Source organism: Cetorhinus maximus, chromosome 23 (genome assembly GCF_964194155.1).
Source record: "Cetorhinus maximus chromosome 23, sCetMax3.hap1.1, whole genome shotgun sequence".
Taxonomy (NCBI): Eukaryota; Metazoa; Chordata; class Chondrichthyes; order Lamniformes; family Cetorhinidae; genus Cetorhinus; species Cetorhinus maximus.
In genome coordinates, this window is record NC_135901.1 from 20,699,790 (window position 1) to 20,723,503 (window position 23,714).

At 41.2% G+C, this 23,714-nt stretch overlaps 1 protein-coding gene across 1 annotated transcript in view; it reads left to right on the forward strand.

Moving 5' to 3' along the window:
* The window catches only part of LOC144697342 (uncharacterized), a 427,355-nt gene that overhangs the window by 72,752 nt on the left and 330,889 nt on the right, over positions 1-23,714 (forward strand). The window lies entirely within an intron of this gene.

Sequence of the window (23,714 nt, forward strand, 5' to 3'; positions counted from 1 at the left end):
TGTATGTTTGAGGGGGAATGTGTTTGTGCTTCTGTGTGTGCGTGAGAGAGAGAGAATGAGGATGTGCGTGTATGTGTAAGAGAGAGTGTGTGATGTGTATGTATGTGTGTGTGCGAGGGGGGGAGAGAGAGAGAGGGAGAGTGTTTGTACGGATGTGAGTGATAGGTAGATTAAGACTGTGAGAGAGAGTGTGTGAGAGAGAGAACGTGTGTGTGTGGGAGAGAAAGAGTGTGAGAGAAAGAATGCGTGCGAGAGAGAGCCACGGTGTGTGTCAGAGGGAGAGAGAGTGTGTGTGTGTGAGAGAGAGAGAATGAGAGAGAGTGCATGTGTGAGAGAAACAGATTGTGTATGTTTGAGAGGGAATGTGTTTGTGTTTCTGTGTGTGCGTGAGAGAGAGAATGAGGATGTGTGTGTGTGAGAAAGAGAGTGTGTGATGTGTCAGTATGTGTGTGAGAGAGAGAATGGAGAGTGTGTGCATGTGTGAGTGTGTATTTGTGTGGGAGAGAGGGTGCATGTATGTGAGAGAGAGTGGATGTGCGTGTGTGTGTGTGTGAGAGAGAGAGAGATTGTGTGTGTGAGAGTGCATGTGTGAGAAAGGGTGAGTGCATGTGTGTGAGAGAGGTACTGTGCACGTGTGTGTGACTGTGTGTAGGTGCGAATGTGTGTGTATGAGAGAATGTGAGTGTCTGTGTGAGTGTGAGTGAAAGAGAGAGGCAATGTGTGAGAGACAGAGTGTGTGCATGTTAAAGAGAGTTTGTGTGTGAAAGAGAGAGAAAGAGAGAGTATGTGTCTTTCAGAAATAGTGCATGTGAGAGAGAGTGTGCATGTGTGTGAGAGAAAGCGTATGTGACAGAGAGAGTGAACGAGTGACGGTGTGTGGTAAAGAGACTGAGTGTGTCGAGGTAGATCAGCCATGTTCTTACTGAATGGAGGGCACGGTCGAAGGGCCGAATGTCCTCCTCATGCTCTCATTTCTGTCATTCATTCCACCCCCTGCAGGCGGCAATCCAATGACTCCGTTTTTGATGGAGCGATAGCGGCTCCTTTTCCCTAAATCCCCCGCGGCTGGTTATTTGGAGCGGGAGCCTGGTCATTGTCCATTTAAGTCGTTTAAATAACTCGCAGCCTCTGAGCAGATCAGAACAGGCGCTGCTCTCTGGAGCCTCACTGTCACTCCCTGATTCTGTTTGTTCTGAAATTGTGCTCAAGTTCAGGTCACTCGCATTGAATGATTTTCTGATACTCAAAATGCTTAAACGTAATTAATTAATTAACATTTATACATGTTCTCTCCAGGAATATTGTTAAAAACCATTAACGTGCGTCACTTCAACCGAGCAATGGAACAATTTTCACAGATCTGGTTCGAGGACTCACAGCCAGTTAGTTCGATGCTGATTCAGTTTGTTTGACCTCTGCAGGGAGAAGACTCTCAGGTCAGGAACAGGCCAAGTTAAGATATGGATTAAAGCCCCCACTCCTCCCCCACAACACTCCTGTCATCAACTGCAAGGGTGGGGTTCAACAGGAAGCCAATTCTCCACTGAATTGTCAAACACTCCGGGTCAGGTACAGCACCGGTTTGATAGAAAATATAACTCCCTCTACATTGTCCTATCAAATATGCCCAGGGGAGGGTTCAAACCGCTTTTCATATAAATGCTGTGGCTGCAAGAGCTGGTGAGAGGCTGGGAATTCTGTGGCGAGTAATTCAACTCCTATCGCTCAAAGACAACTCCCCATCTACAAGGCACAAGTCAGGACTAGGATTGAATCGTTTCCACTTGCCTCAATGGTTGAAATTTCAAAAAAACCCAAGAAACTCGATACTATCCAGGACAAAGCAGCCTACAGAATTGGTACCCCATCCACTACCTTAAACATTCACTCCCTCCCCACCGACGCACAGTGACAGCAGTGTGTGCCATATACAAAATGCACTGCAGCAACTCGCCAAGACTCTTTCGACAGCAACTTCAAAACCCCCCACGACCTCTCCTAACTAGAAGGACAAGGGCAGCAGGTTCTTGGGAACATCGCCACCGGTATGTTCCCCTCCTATACACCCACCATCCTGACTTGGAACTATATCGCCGTTCCTTCACTGTCAATGGGTCAAAATCCTGGAGCTCTCAACCTAACAGCACTGTGAGTGTACCTGCAGCTATTCAAGGAGGCGGCATTTCAACACTTCCACAAGGGGTAATTAGGGATGGGCAACAAATGCTGGCTTTGCCAGCGACCCCAACATCCTATGATAGGATTAAAAATAAGATACAGACTAATTTCTTCCTCCTAACTGTCTCATTAAATAGGTCAAGGACTGCTACAGCACGGATTAAAATAGAATTAAACTCTCTCTGCATTGCCTAACCGAACACTCCCAAGACAGATACATCACTGGTTTAAAATCGACCAAATCTCCAGTCTGACTGTCGTTTCTGAATTGTCCTTTCTGACTGTCACAATGGGTTGGGTATCTCATTTCCGAGGCACCTGGTCAGTCAAACTTTCATATTTCTCACAGATACAAGTTTTTTGAAGAAATAAATCAAATTGCACTTCCTGAAATACAGGAGAGCGAACCAGAAGGTTTACAACCAGTCAGGAAGATTCCTGGTCCCAGCACAGTGACCACGCGCACAGAAACAGAACAGACACAAATGGTGCAACAAGCGAGTTCCCAGCAGATAGATCTGTTCAATCTGTGCATTTCAGTCAAGCTGTTTGATTCTAATTAATCAATGTTCAATTTACTACAATTATTCTATAACTTCTTTGAAATTAATCTGATTTTCATTTCAAAACTCCCTTTGAAGTCCATCTAATTCTCCCTGTCTGTCTGAAACCTCCAAACAGTGAATGAAATGAGCACATCAAATATTACAGATTCAGGGTAATTTGGTGTCCGTAACAGAGACTCAGTGACCGGGTAAGAATTAAACAAATCAGGAAACACTCACATTGAAAACCTATCAACCGCTGATTTGATTTGATTTTAGGTATAAATAGAACCAATAAAATCATCGAAGCGAAACATCTGATCGAGCTGAGCTGAGTAAGAAAAGTATTCTTTTCTAAATTCATTTTGGATACAATTAAAAATTCTCTCCACTCTTTGAGATTCGCATTCATTATATACTTGATTGTTGGAGATCATTTATGTTGAACTAATATTTTATTGTAAGTTAATTATCTTGTCATTTTCTTGTTAGCTGATTTCTACACTATAATATTAAAATTAAAATGGTTTTCAATAATTGAAAACTTATTTCTCCCTGGGGCGTGGTGAAATAATTGGGGTTTATTTAAATCAACTGACACTGAAACAATGTTAAACAATAAACTTCAAATTACTAGATGGTAACATGCAGGCAAGTATATCAATTTTACTTAAATCTAATCACTATTTACTATTACCTCTACTGCTATATTTTCATGTACAAAATTGTAAACTATGCGCGTTTCTGAACGCATTGAGAAATCATAAATTCCATCTATTCTCATCGAGCAATTCATATGTCGAATTTATGAGTGGAATATTTTAATTTTTTTTCAAATCTGGCCGGGGTCACATCGCATTAACTGTCGATGAGCTGTAACGTCATCTGTTTGCTAAAGCAAACTTGTCTTAACTCAAATCTATATGTAAAAAATGTTCCTGACAGTTACTTATTATCAATAAAAGTGCTTCCTAAATCATAATCCCTATAATTTAATTGTTAAATATACTGTCCATTGAAAGAAGAACCAAATTGATCAATATGAAACTTGATGAGAACAATTCATTGAGATCGTCTGTGCCACTGGAATATAATCAGAAAATTGATTCCAGATTTTGTTCTTCAATTTAATATTTAATAAGAATTAAGCATGAACCTCAGATATAATCTATTCTTCTCCTCTAATTCTATCCTGTGTGCAGCACGGCTATGGGAGACAGGATGTTGTTATTAAACTCAAAACGAATATTAATGTTTGCAATTAAATTAATCTGTTCGAATTTCAATTCTTGCTTGTCCATTTCTATTCATATTCAGTCTGCACCTTCCTACAGTTCAAAAAAATGTGAGAACAATTCCTTTACTGCCAGCGAATTCCACCCCCCCCCAGAAAACAGTTTAAGATTAGATCAGTGATAATTATCTCGCTATCCAAATCCCAATGACATTGAAGGAATAATATTGTTACGGCTGCACAGGAAAAATGTAATAACCGGACAGACAAACTGCAATGTCAAACTCCTCTTTAAATCAATGCAAAGGTTATCAGGGATATAAAAAAAAAATTGAAAATCTCTTGTGAAACTGAACAATTCTGTAGAATCAGTATATTCTTATTGAAATTTTTCATGCATAATCACAAAATGTTTCCAGCCTAATAACGTTCTCGTTCATGTTAATTGTGTGCAATGCACAGCAGAATTGTGAAAGGCGATTAATGATCAATTAGGTTAATATGAAATCTGTTCAGTCAATATGGAGAAATATTACCACTTCATAATTGTTTGAATTATATTAATTTTACTCTAAAATTTGAAAACTTGTTAATTATGTAGTTTCTGATTGCAGGAACGAATTATATTCTGAATGAGCGTCATGATCCATGGTTTAGTTTAATCTGCAATTATCACTTAAAAGAAAAACAAAAAGTTCTAACGCATCTTTAAACGCTTTTCCCCCATTCCTGAAACCGTTCTGTTTTCTACCTACAATCGTTCTTCAAGCAGATACAAATGCGTAGACTGTTTCCATTCAATTACAAAACATGTAACCTCTCAATACCACCGAGTTTAAACAATGCAGAAACAATGCAGAACCGCCAAACCATATCACAAATTCTACTTGTTCAAAGTCACCCAGACACACAATCTCCTCAGGAGAAAAACACCAAAATCACATCACTGAGGGGCTGAAATCCGTTTCATGGAGAAGCAACTCAATTCTACAAACACTTCCCACAGAATCCAATGTAACATTGCAAGAAAATCTCAATATCGAATCCAGACAATCCGCTCGTCACCAAATGAATGAATAATTAAACTAAACAGAAATATGGAATAATGTCAACAGCATTGTGAGTAGGCGGAACATGTTCAATAAATTAACATTGAAACTTAAGCACATTTTGTTCATATTGGGCTTGATTTCAGACCTATTTAAACCCTTGTGCAGTAGACGGTGAAACCCGCAGCCATTAGATGTCACCGAGATTAAACATTGCAGAAACGTCAAACTGTTTTAACAAACGTTCGATATTTCAAGTAACTCGGCCACACAGCATCCTCAGCAGATAAACACCAAATTACAACAGCCAGGGACTGAATCCCTCAGCAGTACGTTTTATCAAGACACAGAGCAATTAAATAACTCAATTTCAGCAGAATCACATGAAACATCGTAAAAAAAAAATCTTTATACAGAATCCACCAAACCCACGTTTCCGTGAACGAATAAATTATTAAAATAGACAAAAATGTAAAGCAAAGACTCAAATAAAACAATTACCAAATCAGTGCATGGCTCTTACCTGCAGTCACCGTCACCATGGTCCCTTGTCCCCAGTAGCCCTCAGCGTCACAGTGTTACACTCCCTGGGCTGTGCCATACAATAACTGTCCCTGCACGAAAAAGACAAAAATCCAACATTATTTTAAATATTCCTCAGTCAGTGGCAAAGTAAGGTCACGATGAATCTTCACGAAATTATGTTTGTGTTTGTAGATATATTTAGCTATTCATCAATGACCCTCATGTTTTATCATTCACAGAGTAACACATGAAGATGTTATTGAAATCACCAACTGATGACTGAATAATTATCACAGCTTTTCCATCTTAAACCATGATTTTTGGGCAGTGTTGGACAAAAATAATACTTCACTGTAAATATAACAGGATTGTATAAGCGAGCACTGGCCCAGGCAGACTGAATTGGTGCTGAGGAGTTTTTGCATTGACAGCAACTGCTGTGCCACCTAGTGTATCACAGTGAGACACACCATGTCAAATACTGCGGCAGGCTGTTCACTGTAAATACAGAGATTTAACTTCACTGCGCTTTCCAAAAACCTGATTCCGAATCGCCTAGGATTGAATCAGTGAGATATTTCAGCCTGTGCCGGTCAATATATTTATAAATATGATTGGAATTCTTTTAAAGCGTCTGTGCAGTTTTAGCGTGTCCGTCAACTCTAATAAAGCTGAAGACTCTTATACCTTTTTGCAAACCTCTGCCCATTATTTTATTTAACTCTCATTTTCTTTGACGTTCCTGCTGTGTTAGTGATCACCAATTTAAATAAACTCATTCTCCAAGGTTTTTGTATGAGGATGTCGCTGTGCACAGCACTGTGACCCGCTGCTGTAATATCACAGTGAAATACACCCGCACAAGAACTGCACCCACTTTCTGTTCAGTGCTGCCTCTCAATATTCACTTCAAATAGACGTTAACTTCTGATCTAGTTTAGAATTCATGCAGCAATTTACAAAACTCAATGAACAGAGACCCTCCTCCAAGTATCAGCCATATTAAAATGAACATGATATCCAGGCCTGTAATTGTGGAAACTGTTAACAGTAAATATAAACACAGCAAAAGCTCAGCCCATTATATCAATTGGTTTGTTAGGTTTTAATTTTAAATTTGCTGTTTTACTTTTGTCAGAAGCGGCTTGTTGTCTGGTTCTGACCATTACAGTTAATATTACATTTAAAACAAGTACTGACCGTCAGGTTATGATGGAAGTTGTTGAGTTTCTCTCGATCTGTCCTTGTTCAGGTCCAGCCCTGGTTCCTCTCGCTGTGACGCTCTTACACAGTAATAGATGGCGGTGTCTTCAGTCTTCAGGTTCGTCATGTCAAGGAGATGTTCCTTGAAGTGTCTTTGGACGCAGTAAATCGGTTCTTAATTGCTGGGCCATAGCCGTTGTCCGATGAACTATAGTAATAAAGCAACCACTCCAGCCCCTGTCCGGGAACCTGTCGGACCCAGAACAAGTGGTAGCTGCCAAGATCGAAGCCGTTGGTTTTACAGGTCAGTCTCAGGGAGCCTCCGGGACGCCCGGTCTCTGCCTCTGGCTGAGTCAACACAACCTCCGACTGGACACCTGTAAAAATATATCAAAAACCCCGAGCGTTAATCCTGGTGAAATGATTCCTGACTCTAACATTCCAGAGAGAGACTGACACTGAGACAGTAACAGTGAGAGGCTTGGACAATAAAAACTACTCACGGGATAAGAAAGTCAGCAACAAACTGAGACAAATCGCCGACCTCATCATTCTGGTCATTTGGGGAAAACTGTTCTGTCCAGGACTCGGTGAACAAACCAACTCCCGGACTGTTGGATTCCGGTCCCAGTGAGCTGCATTTAAATACCAGGCAGAAGGGGGCGGGTTTCCAGGCGTCACCTGTTGATTCCCTGGTGGAGGCGGCGATTGGATCCACGCCCCACCTTCCACATCCCCAACAGAATGGACTCAGATATTTACAATAGGTTATTGTTAAAAGTGGACATTTTATCCGTATCGGGATATTCGGCTGAATGGATTCATTGTAATGTATCCATTGGTTCTAATGGTGAAATTTCAGTTGAAGATCTGTCCATAAAAATAACTAATTCAATTGTAAATTAAGTCCATTAATTTCTACACTACTTCACAAGGGGTTGAATCTAAAAAGATTTCATCACATTATCAGGGAATAAAGGGACTGTCAGTCTGTTTTGCAGCAACTCTGGGTCTCTATCGCATTACAGCAATAAATTATCATCAGTCATAGGAATTATTATTGATTTATGTAACTAAATGCGGGGGATGAACAATGTGATTCTATTTACAGTGTGGGTGGCTATCGCTGTAAAATTTGGGTCCAGAGATAAGAAGAAATTCCTCACATTATACAATGTCCCTTCTTGCATTTCTCGAGCTGCCCCGACCCCAAGACAGCCCTGTGAAAATTAGCGGTAAAAGAAGCCCGCCTGTCTGATAATTAAACAGTGAATTTACAGAGAAACGTAAATTTACATCAACTTTTGACCGAGAAGTTAATGAATCAGAACGGACACGGAGATCAGCAAAGTTGTCCTTCAGCATCCAAATCATTGCAGCTAATTTGATTGGTCACCGGCTGTCTACCATTCATTGGTATTGGGAACACAGGATATCAGGACTTTGCGGCATATTACACAATATCAACAAGAATAAATGGTTTATCTTCCACTGAAGCGGGTCATGAACTGTTAATTTCTCCACTCATTGGGAGCTATGAGAGGGGCTGTTAAATAATCGAAATCAGCACAAATTAAACTGTACAGTGCACGGTGTTAATCAGGAATAAGAGACCCCTCAGGTTAAATGAGGTGCACAACTTTGAGAATATTCAAGGAATTGCTGCGGGTTTAAGGCAATTCAGCAATTAAAAAAAAAAAATTTCTTTTTAATTTTTGCCATTCCACTTATCTCATTAAACTGGGGACTTGGGACAATCAACTTCGCTCTCTCGCACTTCATGAAGTTCCTCATAAACAGGCTTTAATAACTGGAAGGACTTTTGCTTGGAAATAATATAAATTAAATAGTATATGGTCAATTTAATATTTTTTGATCGTGTTTAATCTCATAGTGAACACAGCATTCATTAAAACATTTCCTTGGATGAAATACCATTTCAAATGTTTCTTTTGTGTGCGACTGAAAGCAATATTGTTTGAATGGCTCAATCCCATTTTGTTCATTCATATCCAGGCTAATCTGCCCCACACAGCATTTGGCAGCAAGCCAGCCAGCTGCAGTCAGGGAAGCTCGAATGTCCAATGTTATTTACAGGAAGCATCTGGGGGTTTGTGCAGTTAATCAAAGATCTGTTTCTTCAGTACTGACTCTTGGCTGCAAACCAACTTCAAACCCTTAACATTGTCAACAAGGCCTATTTATAAACAAATCTACCCAGCAACAACACTGGAGTCAGTTTAATTTTTTAAAATTATGAACCTTTGTGAACTGTTTCAATCTCCCAGGAAAGAAACCTTTTCCAGCTTCCCTGACACCCTGTTAGCATCAATAGCTCATTGGAGGATCTCTCCATAATATTGTGATGGATGGATGGATAGAAAGAATTACAGACAGACTATCAGAGAGGTAGCAGAGATAGGACACATTTTGTAATAGACAAACATATGTGTTTGTGTGATTTGTTTTTTCCCCTTACTCTTTCACGGGATGTGAGAGTCACTGGAAAGGCCATCATTTGCTGCCTGCCCCTAATTGCCCTTGAACTGAGTGCCTGGCTAGGCCATTTCAGAGTGCAGTTAGAGCCCACCATAGTGCTGTGAATCTGGAGTCTCTTGTAGGCCAGACTAGGTACAGTGGCAGATTTCCTTTCCTAAAGGGCAAGAGTGAACCAGATGAGTTTTTTCCACAATCGGTGATAGTTTCACGGTTCCCGTCACTGGGACCAGTTTTCAATCCCAGACTTCCAGTTGAATTTAAATTCCACTTGCTGCCATTGTGGGATTTGAATTCGAGCCCCCAGGAGAATAGCTTGGGTCTCTAGATTACTAATCCAGTGACATTAACACAACATCGTCTGCCAAGGAAAAGAGGGATCACTGCAGTGATGCAGAAATGAATGATAGTTGAATGCCTGAATATTTTGATTACGTAATCAGTGAATGGATTGATCGATGTATCGATTTTGTTCTCCATTCTCATCTTTGCGCTTGACTACTTCATTCCTTGAAGCAGGTCCTGTATTTCATTTGTGTCAGGCTGGGGGACAGATCTTCAGTCCTACCAGATTTTCCGGATGAATTCCATCACCAGGCTATCCGGAACTAACGAGCTGAACGTCACCTCTGGAGATGATCCTGCGGTCCTGCTGATGGTGAATCATCATCTATAAGACAGAAAGCAGGTACATAATTCGGTTTAGGGTGGAGCGTTGTAATATTTGGTACATGTGGTCCTTTCATGTGCAACATACCCTCAGCAAAATTAGTGAAGGTAACAGATTAAACATTATTACTGTGGAAACATAGTGTGAAACTCACTGGAGAGCCGCAAATGTTTCATTACCTTCCAAACGAGGGAAATAACAAATCTGGATTTAAATATATATTAACTTAACGTCAGGTCCAGGTAGTATTATTTATACCATCACTTTACAAAGCTTCACACACTCCAGTTATATATGAGGAGTTTCTGTGTGATGATGAGGTGATTACTTGTCAATAAAGCGCAGAGGCTGCTGGGTAGCTGCTCATTATCATCGGTCTGATTTAATTCCATTTCCCAACGAATTCTGGGACAGATGTGATTCCTTGCTGACAGAATGGTCAATGTGATCTCAATCAATGTTAATGATATTAAATGAACCGCAATAACATTTTATATGAAAGAAAATGCTGAATATAATTGGTAAATGCAATTTTTTGTCTTTGTGAATGCATGATAATTGGTGAATTTAATTATTTATCTTTGTGGATTCATGATAATTGGTGAATATAACTATTTATCTTTGTGAGTTGATGATAATTGTTGAATATAATTATTTATCTTGTGAATTGATGATAATTGGTGAATATAATTATTTATCTTTGTAAATTGATGATAATTGGCGAATATAATTATTTATCTTTGTGAATTGATGAATATAATTATTTACCTTCTTGAATTGATGATAATTGGTGTTTTTTATTTTTCTCAGCCTTTACGATTTTCTCCTTCTCTGCTGAAAGATAAGATTCGTTTTGCATGAGGTGCATAATTCAAAAACCATTACACTAAATGAAAGCAAAGCCGGCAGGTGTGACTGCAACAATTACACGGACATCTCATTCATAGAGTCACGGGGAAGGCCTTTGCTTGGGTCATACTTTAAAGGCTTCATCTACTTGCAGGCCGAAGCACAGTGTGGTGTTTGTGTCGGAAGGTATACTCTAGGAATGATCTGCTCCATACGCTCGACGTTGTCAGCAGGACAGGACTCTGCAAGATTTTGGGAAAAATTGTCTACCCATCAAAGTTCCTCAGCCTGATTCACTCCATCCATAACAACGTGTACTGCACTGTACAGATTGATGATTCCACGGAGTGAAGAATGGAGTGAAACAGGCCTGTCTCCTAGCCTCACTCTTTTTCGCATCTTCTTCCCCATGCTGCTGATCTTTGCCTTCCCTCTAGATAGGGGAGGAGTCTACTCGCACACTCGGTCAGTCTGCAAGCTCTACAATCCACAAGACTGAAAGTGAAGATATAAACACATTGCATCCTGATCAGAGAACACCTCTATGCTGAAAGCGCTGTCATCAAAACGGAAACTCATCCACAAAGACTGATGGACTGTCTCTCCAATGCCTGTAACATCTTCTCCCTGACTATAAGCATGAAGAAAACCATAGTCACAGGACAAGGTGTTGTATTTCCGCCATTAATCACACTAAATAACATCCGGATGGAAGTAAATTCCGCTACCTGGGTTCCACGTTGACAGGCAGCCTGTTCTTTGATGCAGAACTTGATACCCGCATGGGGAAAGCAGTTGCCACCTTTGTTTGACTCATGAAACGCCCCTGGAATAACACCAAACTGGCCCTTAGGACCAAGCTGATGGTTTATAAGGCCTGTGTTCTCAGCACCTTGCTGTATGGCTATGAAACATGGGCAACTTACGGCTATGAAGGGAAGAAGATCCACAATTTCCATCTTCACTGCCTGATGCGCATTATATGTACGTACTGGCAGGATAAAGTCACGAATGCAGTGGTACTCTCAAAGGCAGATTTCCCAAGACTGTAGAATCATCAAACAGAGGTGTTTTTTATGGCTTGGGAATGTCGGCAGGATTGACGTTGGTCACATACACAATGATTTTCTGGTCTGGTGATGTAGCTGGAGCCAGACAACGAGTGGGATGCCCAAAGCTCCGCTTCAAGGATACTTGAAGTAAAGGCACTAAATATCTATTATCACAACTGAGTGTAACTAGCTGACGACTGAGGAAAATGCGACACCTCCTGTGGGTTGGAGTGAATCACCACGATGACCAGCGGCTCCAGCGGCTTGGCAATCCAGGCCAACAGCAGAATAAAAAACAAGCCACATTTTGCAGCTTCATGTGCAGCATTTCTGGCAGAACCTGCCTCCCAACAATTGGCCTCCTCAGCCATCAGCACATCTGCAATGGATTTGTTTCCATTGTGTGTCTGTGACCTTTCATAGATGGAAGGTTGTCCAGGATCTTTGTGTAATTCAGTTGCAGACAATGTGATGTGCTTCTCCCTCTCCACCCCCCTCTCCCTCTCCACCTCCACCCCTCACACACAAACACACACACACACACAAACACACATACATAAACACACACAAATACACATACACCAAGGTGGCATCTTGTGCTTCAACTTAAGGTCCCATCTAGACTTCCTGGGACGCTCCGTAGCACCTAACTATCCAAGAAAATGACTCCAATTCTCTTTCGTATCATGAACCAATAAACTCCCCGCAACACTATGTTTGTTGGGGTGGACATTAACGTTCCCATCGTCTCTATACAGCTACCTGGTCAACATCCCTCCCTTTAATCAAGATGAACAAAGATGCATCACCAGGAATTGGGCCGCTTTAATCTGGTGCTGACTTTAACGTGCGCTAATCAACCACGCTCACTTGCAATTAGTTTAATTTTGTTAAATTTTGACACCCCCCCACAGAAGGTGATGTGGGACTACATCTGGGGAAGTGGATTATTTTCCAATAATAACAAAGATCGATCCTGACAGCGATATTTTCACAGTAGTTGCAATTACAAATTTTGGCCAGCAGATGGACTTGAAACCTTGACAGATCCATTATATGAAACAGGCATTGTCTCAATTGACACTGCACTGGACCCTGTCTGTCTTTTTAACTTGGACTCCATCTATACTTATGTTAGGCTAAACACTGCCTCTTGTTTATATTTCACTGCACCCGGTTTCAATTAATACTGCACCAGTCAATACCAATATTTATATCACACAGTCTCAAAGATCCCACATCCAACGGATTGGGTCTACCTCTGCAGTCCTGTCACATCCAGTCGTTAATGGTGGTGGACAATTAAATAAATAACTGGAGAATGGGGCTCCACAAAATTGTGGGTCTGGAGTTATATGTATGGCGTAGTGGTGTTCTCACTGGGCTGGTAAATCGCTGGGGATCTGGGTTTGAATTCCACACGGCAGGTGGTTAAAATGTGAATTCAAAAGTCTAATGATGACCATGAAACCATTATCATAAAAACCCACCTCGTTCGCTAACGTCACCTGGTCTGGACTACATGTGACTCCAAACCCGCAGCAATGAGGTTGACTCTTAAGTGGCCTAATCAGCCACACTGTTCTCAACGGCAATTCGGGGTGTCAAAAAATGCTGGCCTGGTCAATGCCACCCCTATTCCCATGAATAAATTTTTAAAAAATGAAGGCCAGACTAGGTAAAGACGGCAGATTTCCTTCCCTAAAGGACAACGCTGAACCAGATGGATGTTTATGATAATCGATTATAGTTTCATGGTCACCATTATTGAGACGAGCTTTCAATTCCAGATTTATTAATTGAATTTGAATTCCACGTGCTGCCATAACGGGATTCAAACCCCTATCCCCAGGGAAAAGGCCTGGATCTCTGGGTCACTAATCCAGTGATGTTCCCGCTACACGATCTTCTCTCCCATATTGTACAAGATCCTTTTTCGAATGCACTCGGCACTACCTCATTTCTATTGGACTAGATCAGGCCTCTGTTTGTATCAAAATAGACCCTTTCTCATTAATATTCCACGAGAAACCATCTCCGTTTGTATTGCAATGGACCCTTTCTCTGTTTAGATCATGTTAGATCTTGACTATGTCTATATTACACCAGACAGGGTCATTGTAACTACGACACTTAGACTATGCCTCTGAAGAAGAGTCATACGGACTGGAAACGTTAACTCTGTCTCTCTCTCCACACATGCTATCAGACCTGCTGAGCTTTTCCTGCATTTTCTGTTTTTATTTCAGATTTCCAGATTCTGCAGTATTTTACTTTTATCTGTGTCCCTGTTTAAATTATAGCTGCATTTCTCTATGTTTCTGTGAGATGGAGAGATAATATTATAAATAACGGTGTTTGGACCAAGGACACTTATCTGAGGGCTCCTGGAATGATGTCCTGGTGCTGAGACGATTGGTCTCCAACAACCGTAACATCTTCATGTGTGCTCGGTGTGACTCCAACCAGTGGACAGACTTCCCTTGATTCCCATTGAGGTGACTCCTTTCAAGGCTTCTTGATGCCACACTCAGTCAAACTCTACTTTCACACAAAGTACTAAAGCACTCACACATCATGTCTGGACGTTCGCCCTCCTTTCCATATTCAGACTAGTTTGAAGCTGGCTGATCCGGGTGCGATCCAATCTGAGCCTTGGTGAGCAAGCCGGCGACACCTTCAATCACTTTAATAATGATCAAGAGTTGACTAAATGAGAGTCAAGGTGACGAATTTGATCTATCGTCCATTGTGTATAGTGTTCTGGATTCACACTATGGTTCATCATTTTCAGGTATGCCTGGTGTTACTTCTGACCTGCTGTTCTACATCCCTCATTGTACCCAGGCTGGATGTTAGGCTCAGAGACTCATAGACGTTTACAGCACAGAAGGAGGCCAATTGGCCCCCCATGTCCCCGCAGGTCAAGAAAGATCTGACTACACTAATCCCATTTTCCAGTGCTTGGCCCTAGTCCTGGAGGCTACAGTAACGCACATTAATATCTAAATACTTCTTAAATGTTACGAGAGTTTCTGACTCAACCACACTTTTAGGCAGTGAGTTCCAGACTCCTAACAGCCTTTGGGTGAAAAACATTCTCCTCAAACCCCCTCTTAGCCTTCTACCTCTTACCTTAAATATATGTCCCCTGATTATTGACCCCTCTACTAATGGAAATAAGTGCCTTCCTATCCACCTCATCTATGTCCCTCATAATCTTATACACCTCTATCAGGTCCATTCTCAACCTTCCCTGCTCCAAGGAAAACAACCCCATCCTATCCAAACTTTCCTGATAGTTCAGGCCCTCCAGCCCAGGCAGCATCCTGATAAATCTCCCCTACACCCTGTCCAGTGCAATCACACCCTTCCTAAAGTTTGGTAACCAGAACTGCACGCAGTAGTCCAGTTGTAGCTTAAGCAGCATTTTATGCAGTCCCAGCATAACCTCCCTGCCCTTGTATTCTATACCTCGCCTAATAAAGGCAAGTATCCCATATGCCTTCTTAACCACCTGATCTACCCCCCCACCCACCCCCTGCTGCCTTCAGGGATCTATGGACAGGCACACCAAAGTGTGAGTGGGGCATGTTCTTGTCCATGAGATTACAGGATGTGATTGAATGCAATTATTCTGTTGCTGATGGCCACCAGCATCTCGTTGATGGAAAGTTTTGAGCTGCTAGGTCTGTTCGGAATGTGTCCCATTTAGCACGGCGGCAGTGCCGCACAGCACAATGGAGAATGTGCTCAGTGTGAATACCAGCCTTGGTTTCTGCAAGGACAGTGCAGGGTTCAATCACACTTATATTGATAGTGTGATGGGCCAGAGATCGGTAAGGCTAGCCCTCGTGTTGGCTTTCTCACCATCTGTGGCAGGTCCAGTCTGGCTGATACGTCATTCAGGACTCATCCAGCTCAGCCATTAGTGGTCTTGTCAAATGGTAATTGGCGTTGCAGATCCACGGCTCATTTGTTGCCCTCAGTGCTTCTTCCAAGTAGTGCGAAAGATGAAGGAGTACAGATTCATCAGCTGATGGAGGGCAATAGGTGGTAATCACCAGGTGTCTCCACCCATATCTTATCTGGTTCTGTGGGACTTCAGGACATCTGGCGTCATTATTTTTGCTCCCCACCAAATAGAGACATGTTGAGTGTAATGTAAACAGGGACAGGGCCTAGTACAATATAAACATAGACATGTCGAGTATAATATAAACAGAGACATGCAATGCATAATATAAACTGAGACAGGGCCAAGTGTAATGCAAACAGAGACAGGGTCCACTGTAATATAAACCGAGACAGGGTCTGACCTGTGTAATATAAACAGGAACAGGGTCACTGTCGAATGCAATATCGAGACTGGGCCTATTGCTCCATCAAGCACTCCCAAGACTGGTGCTGGGGGCAAGGCACAGAATTTAAAGCTCCCTCGACATTGCCACATTAAATACTCCCAGGGAAGGTACAGCACCAGTTAGATAGAGTGAAACTCCCTCGAAACTGTCCCCTTTAAATACTCCCAGGGAAGGTACAGCACGGGTTAGATATGGTTAGACACGGTCTAGTGTAATGCAGAGACAGGGCCTTCGGCTCCATCAAGCACTCCCAAGGCAGGTGCAGTATGGGGCTACTTTAATAATGTAAAGCTCCCTCTATGTTGCCACATGAAAAACTCCCAAGGCAGGCATAGCACGCGTTAGATTCAGAGCGAAACACTCCCTATACTGTTTAGTCAAACACTCCAAAGGCAGGGACAGCACGGGTTAGATACAGGGAAAGATCTTTCGGCACTGCCATATCAAATCCTCGCTACTGCATACAGCACAGGTTAGATACAGAGTAAAATTTCCTCTCCAGTTTCCCATCAAGCACTCCCAGGTTATTGCATGCTCAAGACACAGATTGGAGTAAAGTTCCCTCTACGGAGTCCAATCCATTTCATTAGATCCATTTAGTTTGAAGTGTATGAATCGGGCTGAGAGAATACATTAGCGAAACGTTGACTTCCTGTTGTGGAATAAAGACAGTGACCCATGGTGGAGAGACAAGTCAAAGAACCAGAGAGGAGAAAGAGACAGAGAGAGATAGGTTACAGGACATCCCTACAAACACATTCGCCGTGTCATAATATTTCATGATAAGTGGGAATCTTTCTTATTTCTGAACATAGATATCACCGTTACATCATTCTCATATAACTGATTTAAAGATTGCCCAAAAAACAATTGTTTCTGAAATCGGTTGATGTATTTGCATATTTGACTCTATTTCTGTGCTGTGTCGGTGGGGAAATATTTGCTGTATTTTTTTTTCTCAATAATCTAATCTGGGGCTTCAATTGCTGTGTTTATTTACATAAACACCTCGTTAGTTTCAATGAAGTATTCATGGCAGCAAAACCAGATAAACACAGACACTTATTGATTGGTTTCAACTCAAAACAAAGGTTTATTTTAAGAATATTGATAGTTAGTACAAAATGAATGGAAACTTCTTCAACATCCATAAGAGCACATGTTATTTATTTCAAATAAATAAAAAGCATTTAAATTAAGAATTTAATTCCTAAAGTTCTACTATCACAATCTTTGAACAGGCTGGGATTCCACTGAATGTCAATTTGATTGAAGATTTAACCCATTTAAACTGGACAAGTTAAAACGGCAACCAGAGGAGTGACCGACAATCATATTATTCTGAGTTCTCAACATATCGCAACTAGCATTTTAAAATGTTAACATTTAGAAATAATTTGCATTTATAGAATGATTCTCACGACCCCAAGGACGTCCTAAAACCCTTAACACTCGTTGATGTAGTTTTGTTGAAGTTTAGACACTGCTGTGATGTTGGATATGCATCCGGTGATTTGTGCACAGCAAGCTCTTACGAATAGAGCTGTGAAAAATGACCAGATAACATGTGATTTTAGTTGAAGAATGAATATTGTTCTAAGATAGTGGGGCGAACAGTCCTGCTCTCAAGAATGGTACCAAGGGAGATTTTGCACCTGCCATCGACCTGAAAGTTTGATCTGTTTCTGTCCGAACTGATGCCCACTGGCCTGCTGAGTGTTTTTTTTTTGTTTTGCTTTAGATTTCCAGAATCCACAGTATTCTTCAGCGCTTTAATTCATTCTTGGGATATGGGTGTCACTGATGAAGTAATTCTTGCACTTGTCCCTGTCTCACATTTTACTAGTCCAGATCATACATCAGTACATCACTGCACCACACCCTGTCTCAACTTACCTTAACCTAGAGCCTGTATCAGTAATCAATGCACTTGGCCTTGCCTCAGTTTCTATTAATCTCGACCTTGTATCAGTAATCACTGCACTATGCACTGCCTCAGTTTATATCAATCTAAACCCTATGTCAGTAATCAGTGCACTGGATCCTGTCTCAGCTTATAAAAATCTAGATGCTGCATTAGTAATCAGTGCACTTTCTTATTATTCTTATTAAAAATTAATATAGTCCCTTTGTCAGTAATAATTCACTAGATCCTGTCTCAGTTTATATTAATCTTGGCTCTGTATCAGTAATCACTATGCTAGACCCTGCCACAGTTTATATCAATCGAGTCCCTGTATCAGTAATCACTGCAGTAGAGCCTGTCTCTGTTTATATTAATGAAGACCCTGTATCAGTAATCACTGCACTACAGCCTGTCCAGTTTATATTAACCTAGACCTGTATCAGTAATCACTGCATGATGTACTGCCTCAGTTTATATCAATTTAGACCCTGTATCAGTCATCACTGCACTAGACCCTGTCTCAGTTTCTAATAATCCAGACCATGTATCAGTAATCGCTGCACTTGGCCCTGTATCAGTTTATATTAATCTAGATCCTGTGCCAGCAATCACTGCACTAGAGCCTGTCCAGGTTATGTTAATCTAGACCTGTATCAGTAATCACTGCACTATGCCCTGCCTCCATTTTTATCAACCTAGACCATGTAATCGTTATAATGGACACTATCTCAGTTTATATTGATCCAGGCCCTGTATCAGTAATCACTGCACCAGGTCCGGTCCCAGTATATATTAATCTGGAGCTTGTATCAGTAATCACTGCACTAGACCTTGTGTCAGTTAATATCTCGAGACCCTGTATCAGTAATCACTGCACTTGGTCCTCTTTCAGTTTCTATTAATCTAGATGCTGTATCAGTAATCACTGCACTATGCTCTACCTCAGTATTGATCAGTCTCGACCCTGTATTAGTAATCACTGCACTAGGCCCTGTCTCAGTTCATATTAACCTAGGCCCTGTATAAGTAATCAGTGCACTAGGCCCTGTCTCATTTAATATTGATCTAGGCCCTGTCTCAGTTTATATTAGTCTAAATCCTGTATCACTAAATATGGCACTGGAACCTGTCTCAGTTTCCATTAATCTAGGCTATGTATCAGTAATCACTGCAATAGACAATGTATCAGCTTGCATTGATCTAGACCCTGTATCAATAATCACTGCAATGGACACTGTCTCAATTTATATTGATCGAGATCCTGTGTCAGTAATCACTGCACTAGCCCATGTCCTAATGTATATTTATTTGGGCCCTGCATCAGTAACTACTGCACAATGGCCTGCCTCAGTTTATTTCAACCTTGACCCTGTATCATTAATCACTGCAGGACAACCACTTTCGTTTTATATTAATCAAGACCCTGTATAAGTAATCACTGCTCTAGGTCCTGTCTTGGTTAATGTTGATCTAGACACTGTATCAATTATCTCTGCAATAGAACCTGTCTCAGTTTATATTAGTGAAGGCCCTGTATCAGTAATCACTGCCCTTGGCCCTGTCTCTGTTTATCTTAACCTAGAGCCTGTATCAGTAATCACTGCACTTGGCCCTCTCTCAGTTTCTATTAATCTAGACCTTGTATCAGTAATCACTGCACTATGTACTGCCTCAGTTTCTATCAATCTAAACTTTATGTCAGTAATCAGTGCACTGGATCCTGTCTCAGCTTATAAAAATCTAGATGCTGTATCAGTAATCAGTGCACTCGACCCTTTCTTATTAAAAATTAATATAGTCCCTTTGTCAGTAATAAGTCACGAGATCCTGGCTCAGTTTATATTTACCTTGGCCCTGTATCAGTAATCACTATACTAGACATTGTCGCAGTTTATATCAATCTAGACTCTGTATCAGTAATCACCGCAGTAGAGACTGTCAGTTTATATTAAGGAAGACCCTGTATCAGTAATCACTGCACTCGGCCCTGTCTCAGCTTATCTTAACCTAGAACCTGTATCAGTAATCACTGCATTATGCACTGCCTCAGTTTATATTAATCTAGACCCTGTATCAGTCATCACTGCACTAGACCCTGTCTCAGTTTATATTAATCCAGGCCCTGTATCAGGAATCACTGCACAATGCCCTGCTGCAGTTTATATCAATCTAGACCCTATATCAGTAATCACTGCACTAGGCCCTGACTCAGTTTATATTAATCTAGATCCTAAGTCACTAATCACTGCACTGGACACTGTCTCAGTTTGTATTAATCAAGGCCCAGTACCAGTAACCACTGCACTGGACCCTGTCTCAGTTAATGTTGGCGTCGGCCCTGCATCATATTCTGCACTAAACCCAGACTCAGTTTATAGTAGTACACACCATGCATCAGTAATCCCTGCAATATACTCTGTCTCAGTTCTCAGTTCATATTAATCTTGACCCTGTATCAGTAATCACTGCACTAGGCCCTGTCTCAGTTTGTATTAGTCAAGACCCTGTATCCATAATCACTGCACTTGGCCCTGTCTTAGTTTACATTAGTTCAGGCCGTGTATCAGTAATCACCGCCCTGGACACGGTGTCAGTTTATTTTGATCTAGTCCCTGTATCAGTAATCACTGCCCCAGATCCTGTCTCATTTTGTATTAATCTAATCCCTGTATCAGTACTCACTGCGGTATGCCCTGCCCCAGTTTATATAAATCTAGATCCTGTATCAGTAATCACTGCATTTGGCCATGCCTCAGTTTCTATTAATCTAGACCCTGTATCAGCAATCACTGCGCCATGCCCTGCCTCAGTTTATATCAATCAAGACCCTGTATCGGTAATCGCTGCGATTGGCCCTGCATTAGTTTATATTAATTGAGATCCTGTGTCAGTAATCACTGCACAATGGCCTGCCTCAGTTTATTTTAACCTAGACCCTGCATCATTAATCACTGCAGGACACCCTCTTTTGTTTTATATTAATGAAGACCCTGTATAAGTAATCACTGCTCGAGGCCCTGTCTCAGTTTATCTTAATCTAGACTGTATCAGAAATCACTGCACTAGACCCTGCCTCAGTTTTTATCAATCTAGACCCTGTGTCAGTAATCACTGTACTAGACCCTGTCTTGGTTAATGTTGATCTAGACACTGCATCAGTTACCTCTGCAATAGAACCAGTCTCAGTTTATATTAGTGAAGGCCCTGTATCAGAAATCACCGCACTTGGCCCTGTCTCAGTTTCTATTAATCCAGACCTTATATCGGTCATCACTGCACTAGACCCTGTCTCAGTTTATATTAATCCAGACCCTGTATCAGTAATCATTGCACAATGCCCTCCTGCAGTTTATATCAATCTAAACCCTATATCATTAATGACTGCACTAGGCCCTGCCTCAATTTATATTAATCTAGATTCTTCGTCACTAACCACTGCACTGGACACTGTCTCAGTTTATATTAATCAAGGCCAAGTATCAGTAACCATTGCTCTGGACCCTGTCTCAGTTAATGTTGACATCAGCCCTGCATCATATTTCTCCGCACTAGACCCTGACTCAGTTTATAGTGGTACACACCATTCATCAGCAATCTCTGCAATATACTCTATCTCAGTTCTTAGTTCATATTAACCTAGACCCTGTATCGGTAATCACTGCATTAGGCCCTGTCTCAGTTTGTGTTAGTCAAGACCCTGTATCAGTAATCACTGCACTTGGCCCTGTCTTAGTTTATATTAGTCTAGGCCCTGTGTCGGTAATCGCTGCACCGTGCCCTGCCTCAGTTTATATCAATCGAGACTCTGTATCGTTAATCGCTGCGCTTGGCCCTGTATCAGTTTATATTAATTGAGATCCTGTGTCAGTTATCACTGCTCTAGACCCTGTCTAGGTTATATTAATCTAGACCCTGTATCAGTAATCATTTCACTATGCCCTGCCTCAGTTTTTATCACCTATACCCTGTATCAGGAACCATTTCACTGGACACTGTCTCAGTTTATATTGATCTAGACCCTGTATCAGTAATGACTGCACTGGACATGGCCTCAGTTTATATTGATCCAGGCCCTGTATCAGTAATCACTGAAATAGAGCCTGTATCAATTTATATTAATGAACACACTGTCTTAGTAATCACTGCACCAGGCCCTGTCTCAGTTTCTATTAATCTAGAGCCTTTTTCAGTAATCACTGCTCTAAGCTCTGTCTCAGTTTATATCAATCTAGGCCCTATGTCAGTAATCACTGCACCAGGCCCTCTCTCAGATTATGTTAATCTCGACCCTATATCAGTAATCAGTGCAGTAGGCCCTGTCTCAGTTAATATTGATCTAGGCCCTATATCAATTATCTCTTCAACCAAGCCTGTCTCAGTTTATATTAGTCTAGATCCTGTATCACTAAATATGGCACTAGGACCTGTCTCAGATTATATTAATCTAGACCCTGTATCAGTAGTCACTGCAATAGACACTGTATCAGTTTTCATTGATCTAGACTCAGTATCAATAATCACTGCAATGGACACTGCCTCAGTTTATGTTGATCTCGATCCTCCATCACTAATTACCACACAAGCCCGTGTCCTAGTGTATATTTATCTGGGCCCTGAATCAGTAACCACTGCACTATTGCCTGCCTCAGTTTATTTCAACCTAGTCCCTGTATCAGTAATCACTGCAGAAGACCCTCTTTTGTTTTATATTAATGAAGACCCTGTATAATAATCATTGCTCTAGGCCCTGTCTCAGTTTATATTGATCTAGACCCTGTATCAGTAATCACTGCAGTATACCCTGTAACAGCATATATCAACCTAGATCCTGTATCAGTTATCACTGCATTAGGCCCTGCCTCAGTTTATATTAATCTAGAGCCTGTATCAGTAATCATTACACTGGGCCCTGTCTCAGTTCATATTAGTCTAGACCCTGTATCAGTAATCACTGCAGTATACCCTGTAACAGCATATATCAACCTAGATCCTGTATCAGTTATCACTGCATTAGGCCCTGCCTCAGTTTATATTAATCTAGAGCCTGTATCAGTAATCATTACACTGGGCCCTGTCTCAGTTCATATTAGTCTAGACCCTTTATCAGTAATCATTGCACTAGACCCTGTCTCAGTTTATATCAGTCCAAAATTTGTATCAGTAATCACTGCACTAGACACTCTTTCAGTTTATATTAATCGAGAGCCTTTACTAGTAATCACTGCACTAGGCCATGTCTCAGTTTAGATTAATCAAGGCCCTGTATCAGTAATCATTGCACTATCCTTGTCCTAGTTTATATTTATACAGGCCCTGTATCAGTAATCACTGCACAATGCCCTGTCTCAGCTCATATTAACCTAGACCCTGCATGAGTAATCAGTGCATGAGACCCTATCTTGGTTAATATTGATCTAGGCCCTGTATCAGTTATCTCTTCACTCAAGCCTGTCTCAGTTTATATTAGTCTGGATCCGGTATCAGTAATCACAGCACTAGGCCCTGCCTCCGTTTATATCAACCTAGACCCTGTACCAGTAATCACTGCTATAGACACTGTATCAGGTTGCATTGATCTAGATCCTGTATCAGTAATCACTGCGCTAGGCCATGCCTCAGTTTTTATCAATCTAGACCCTGTAT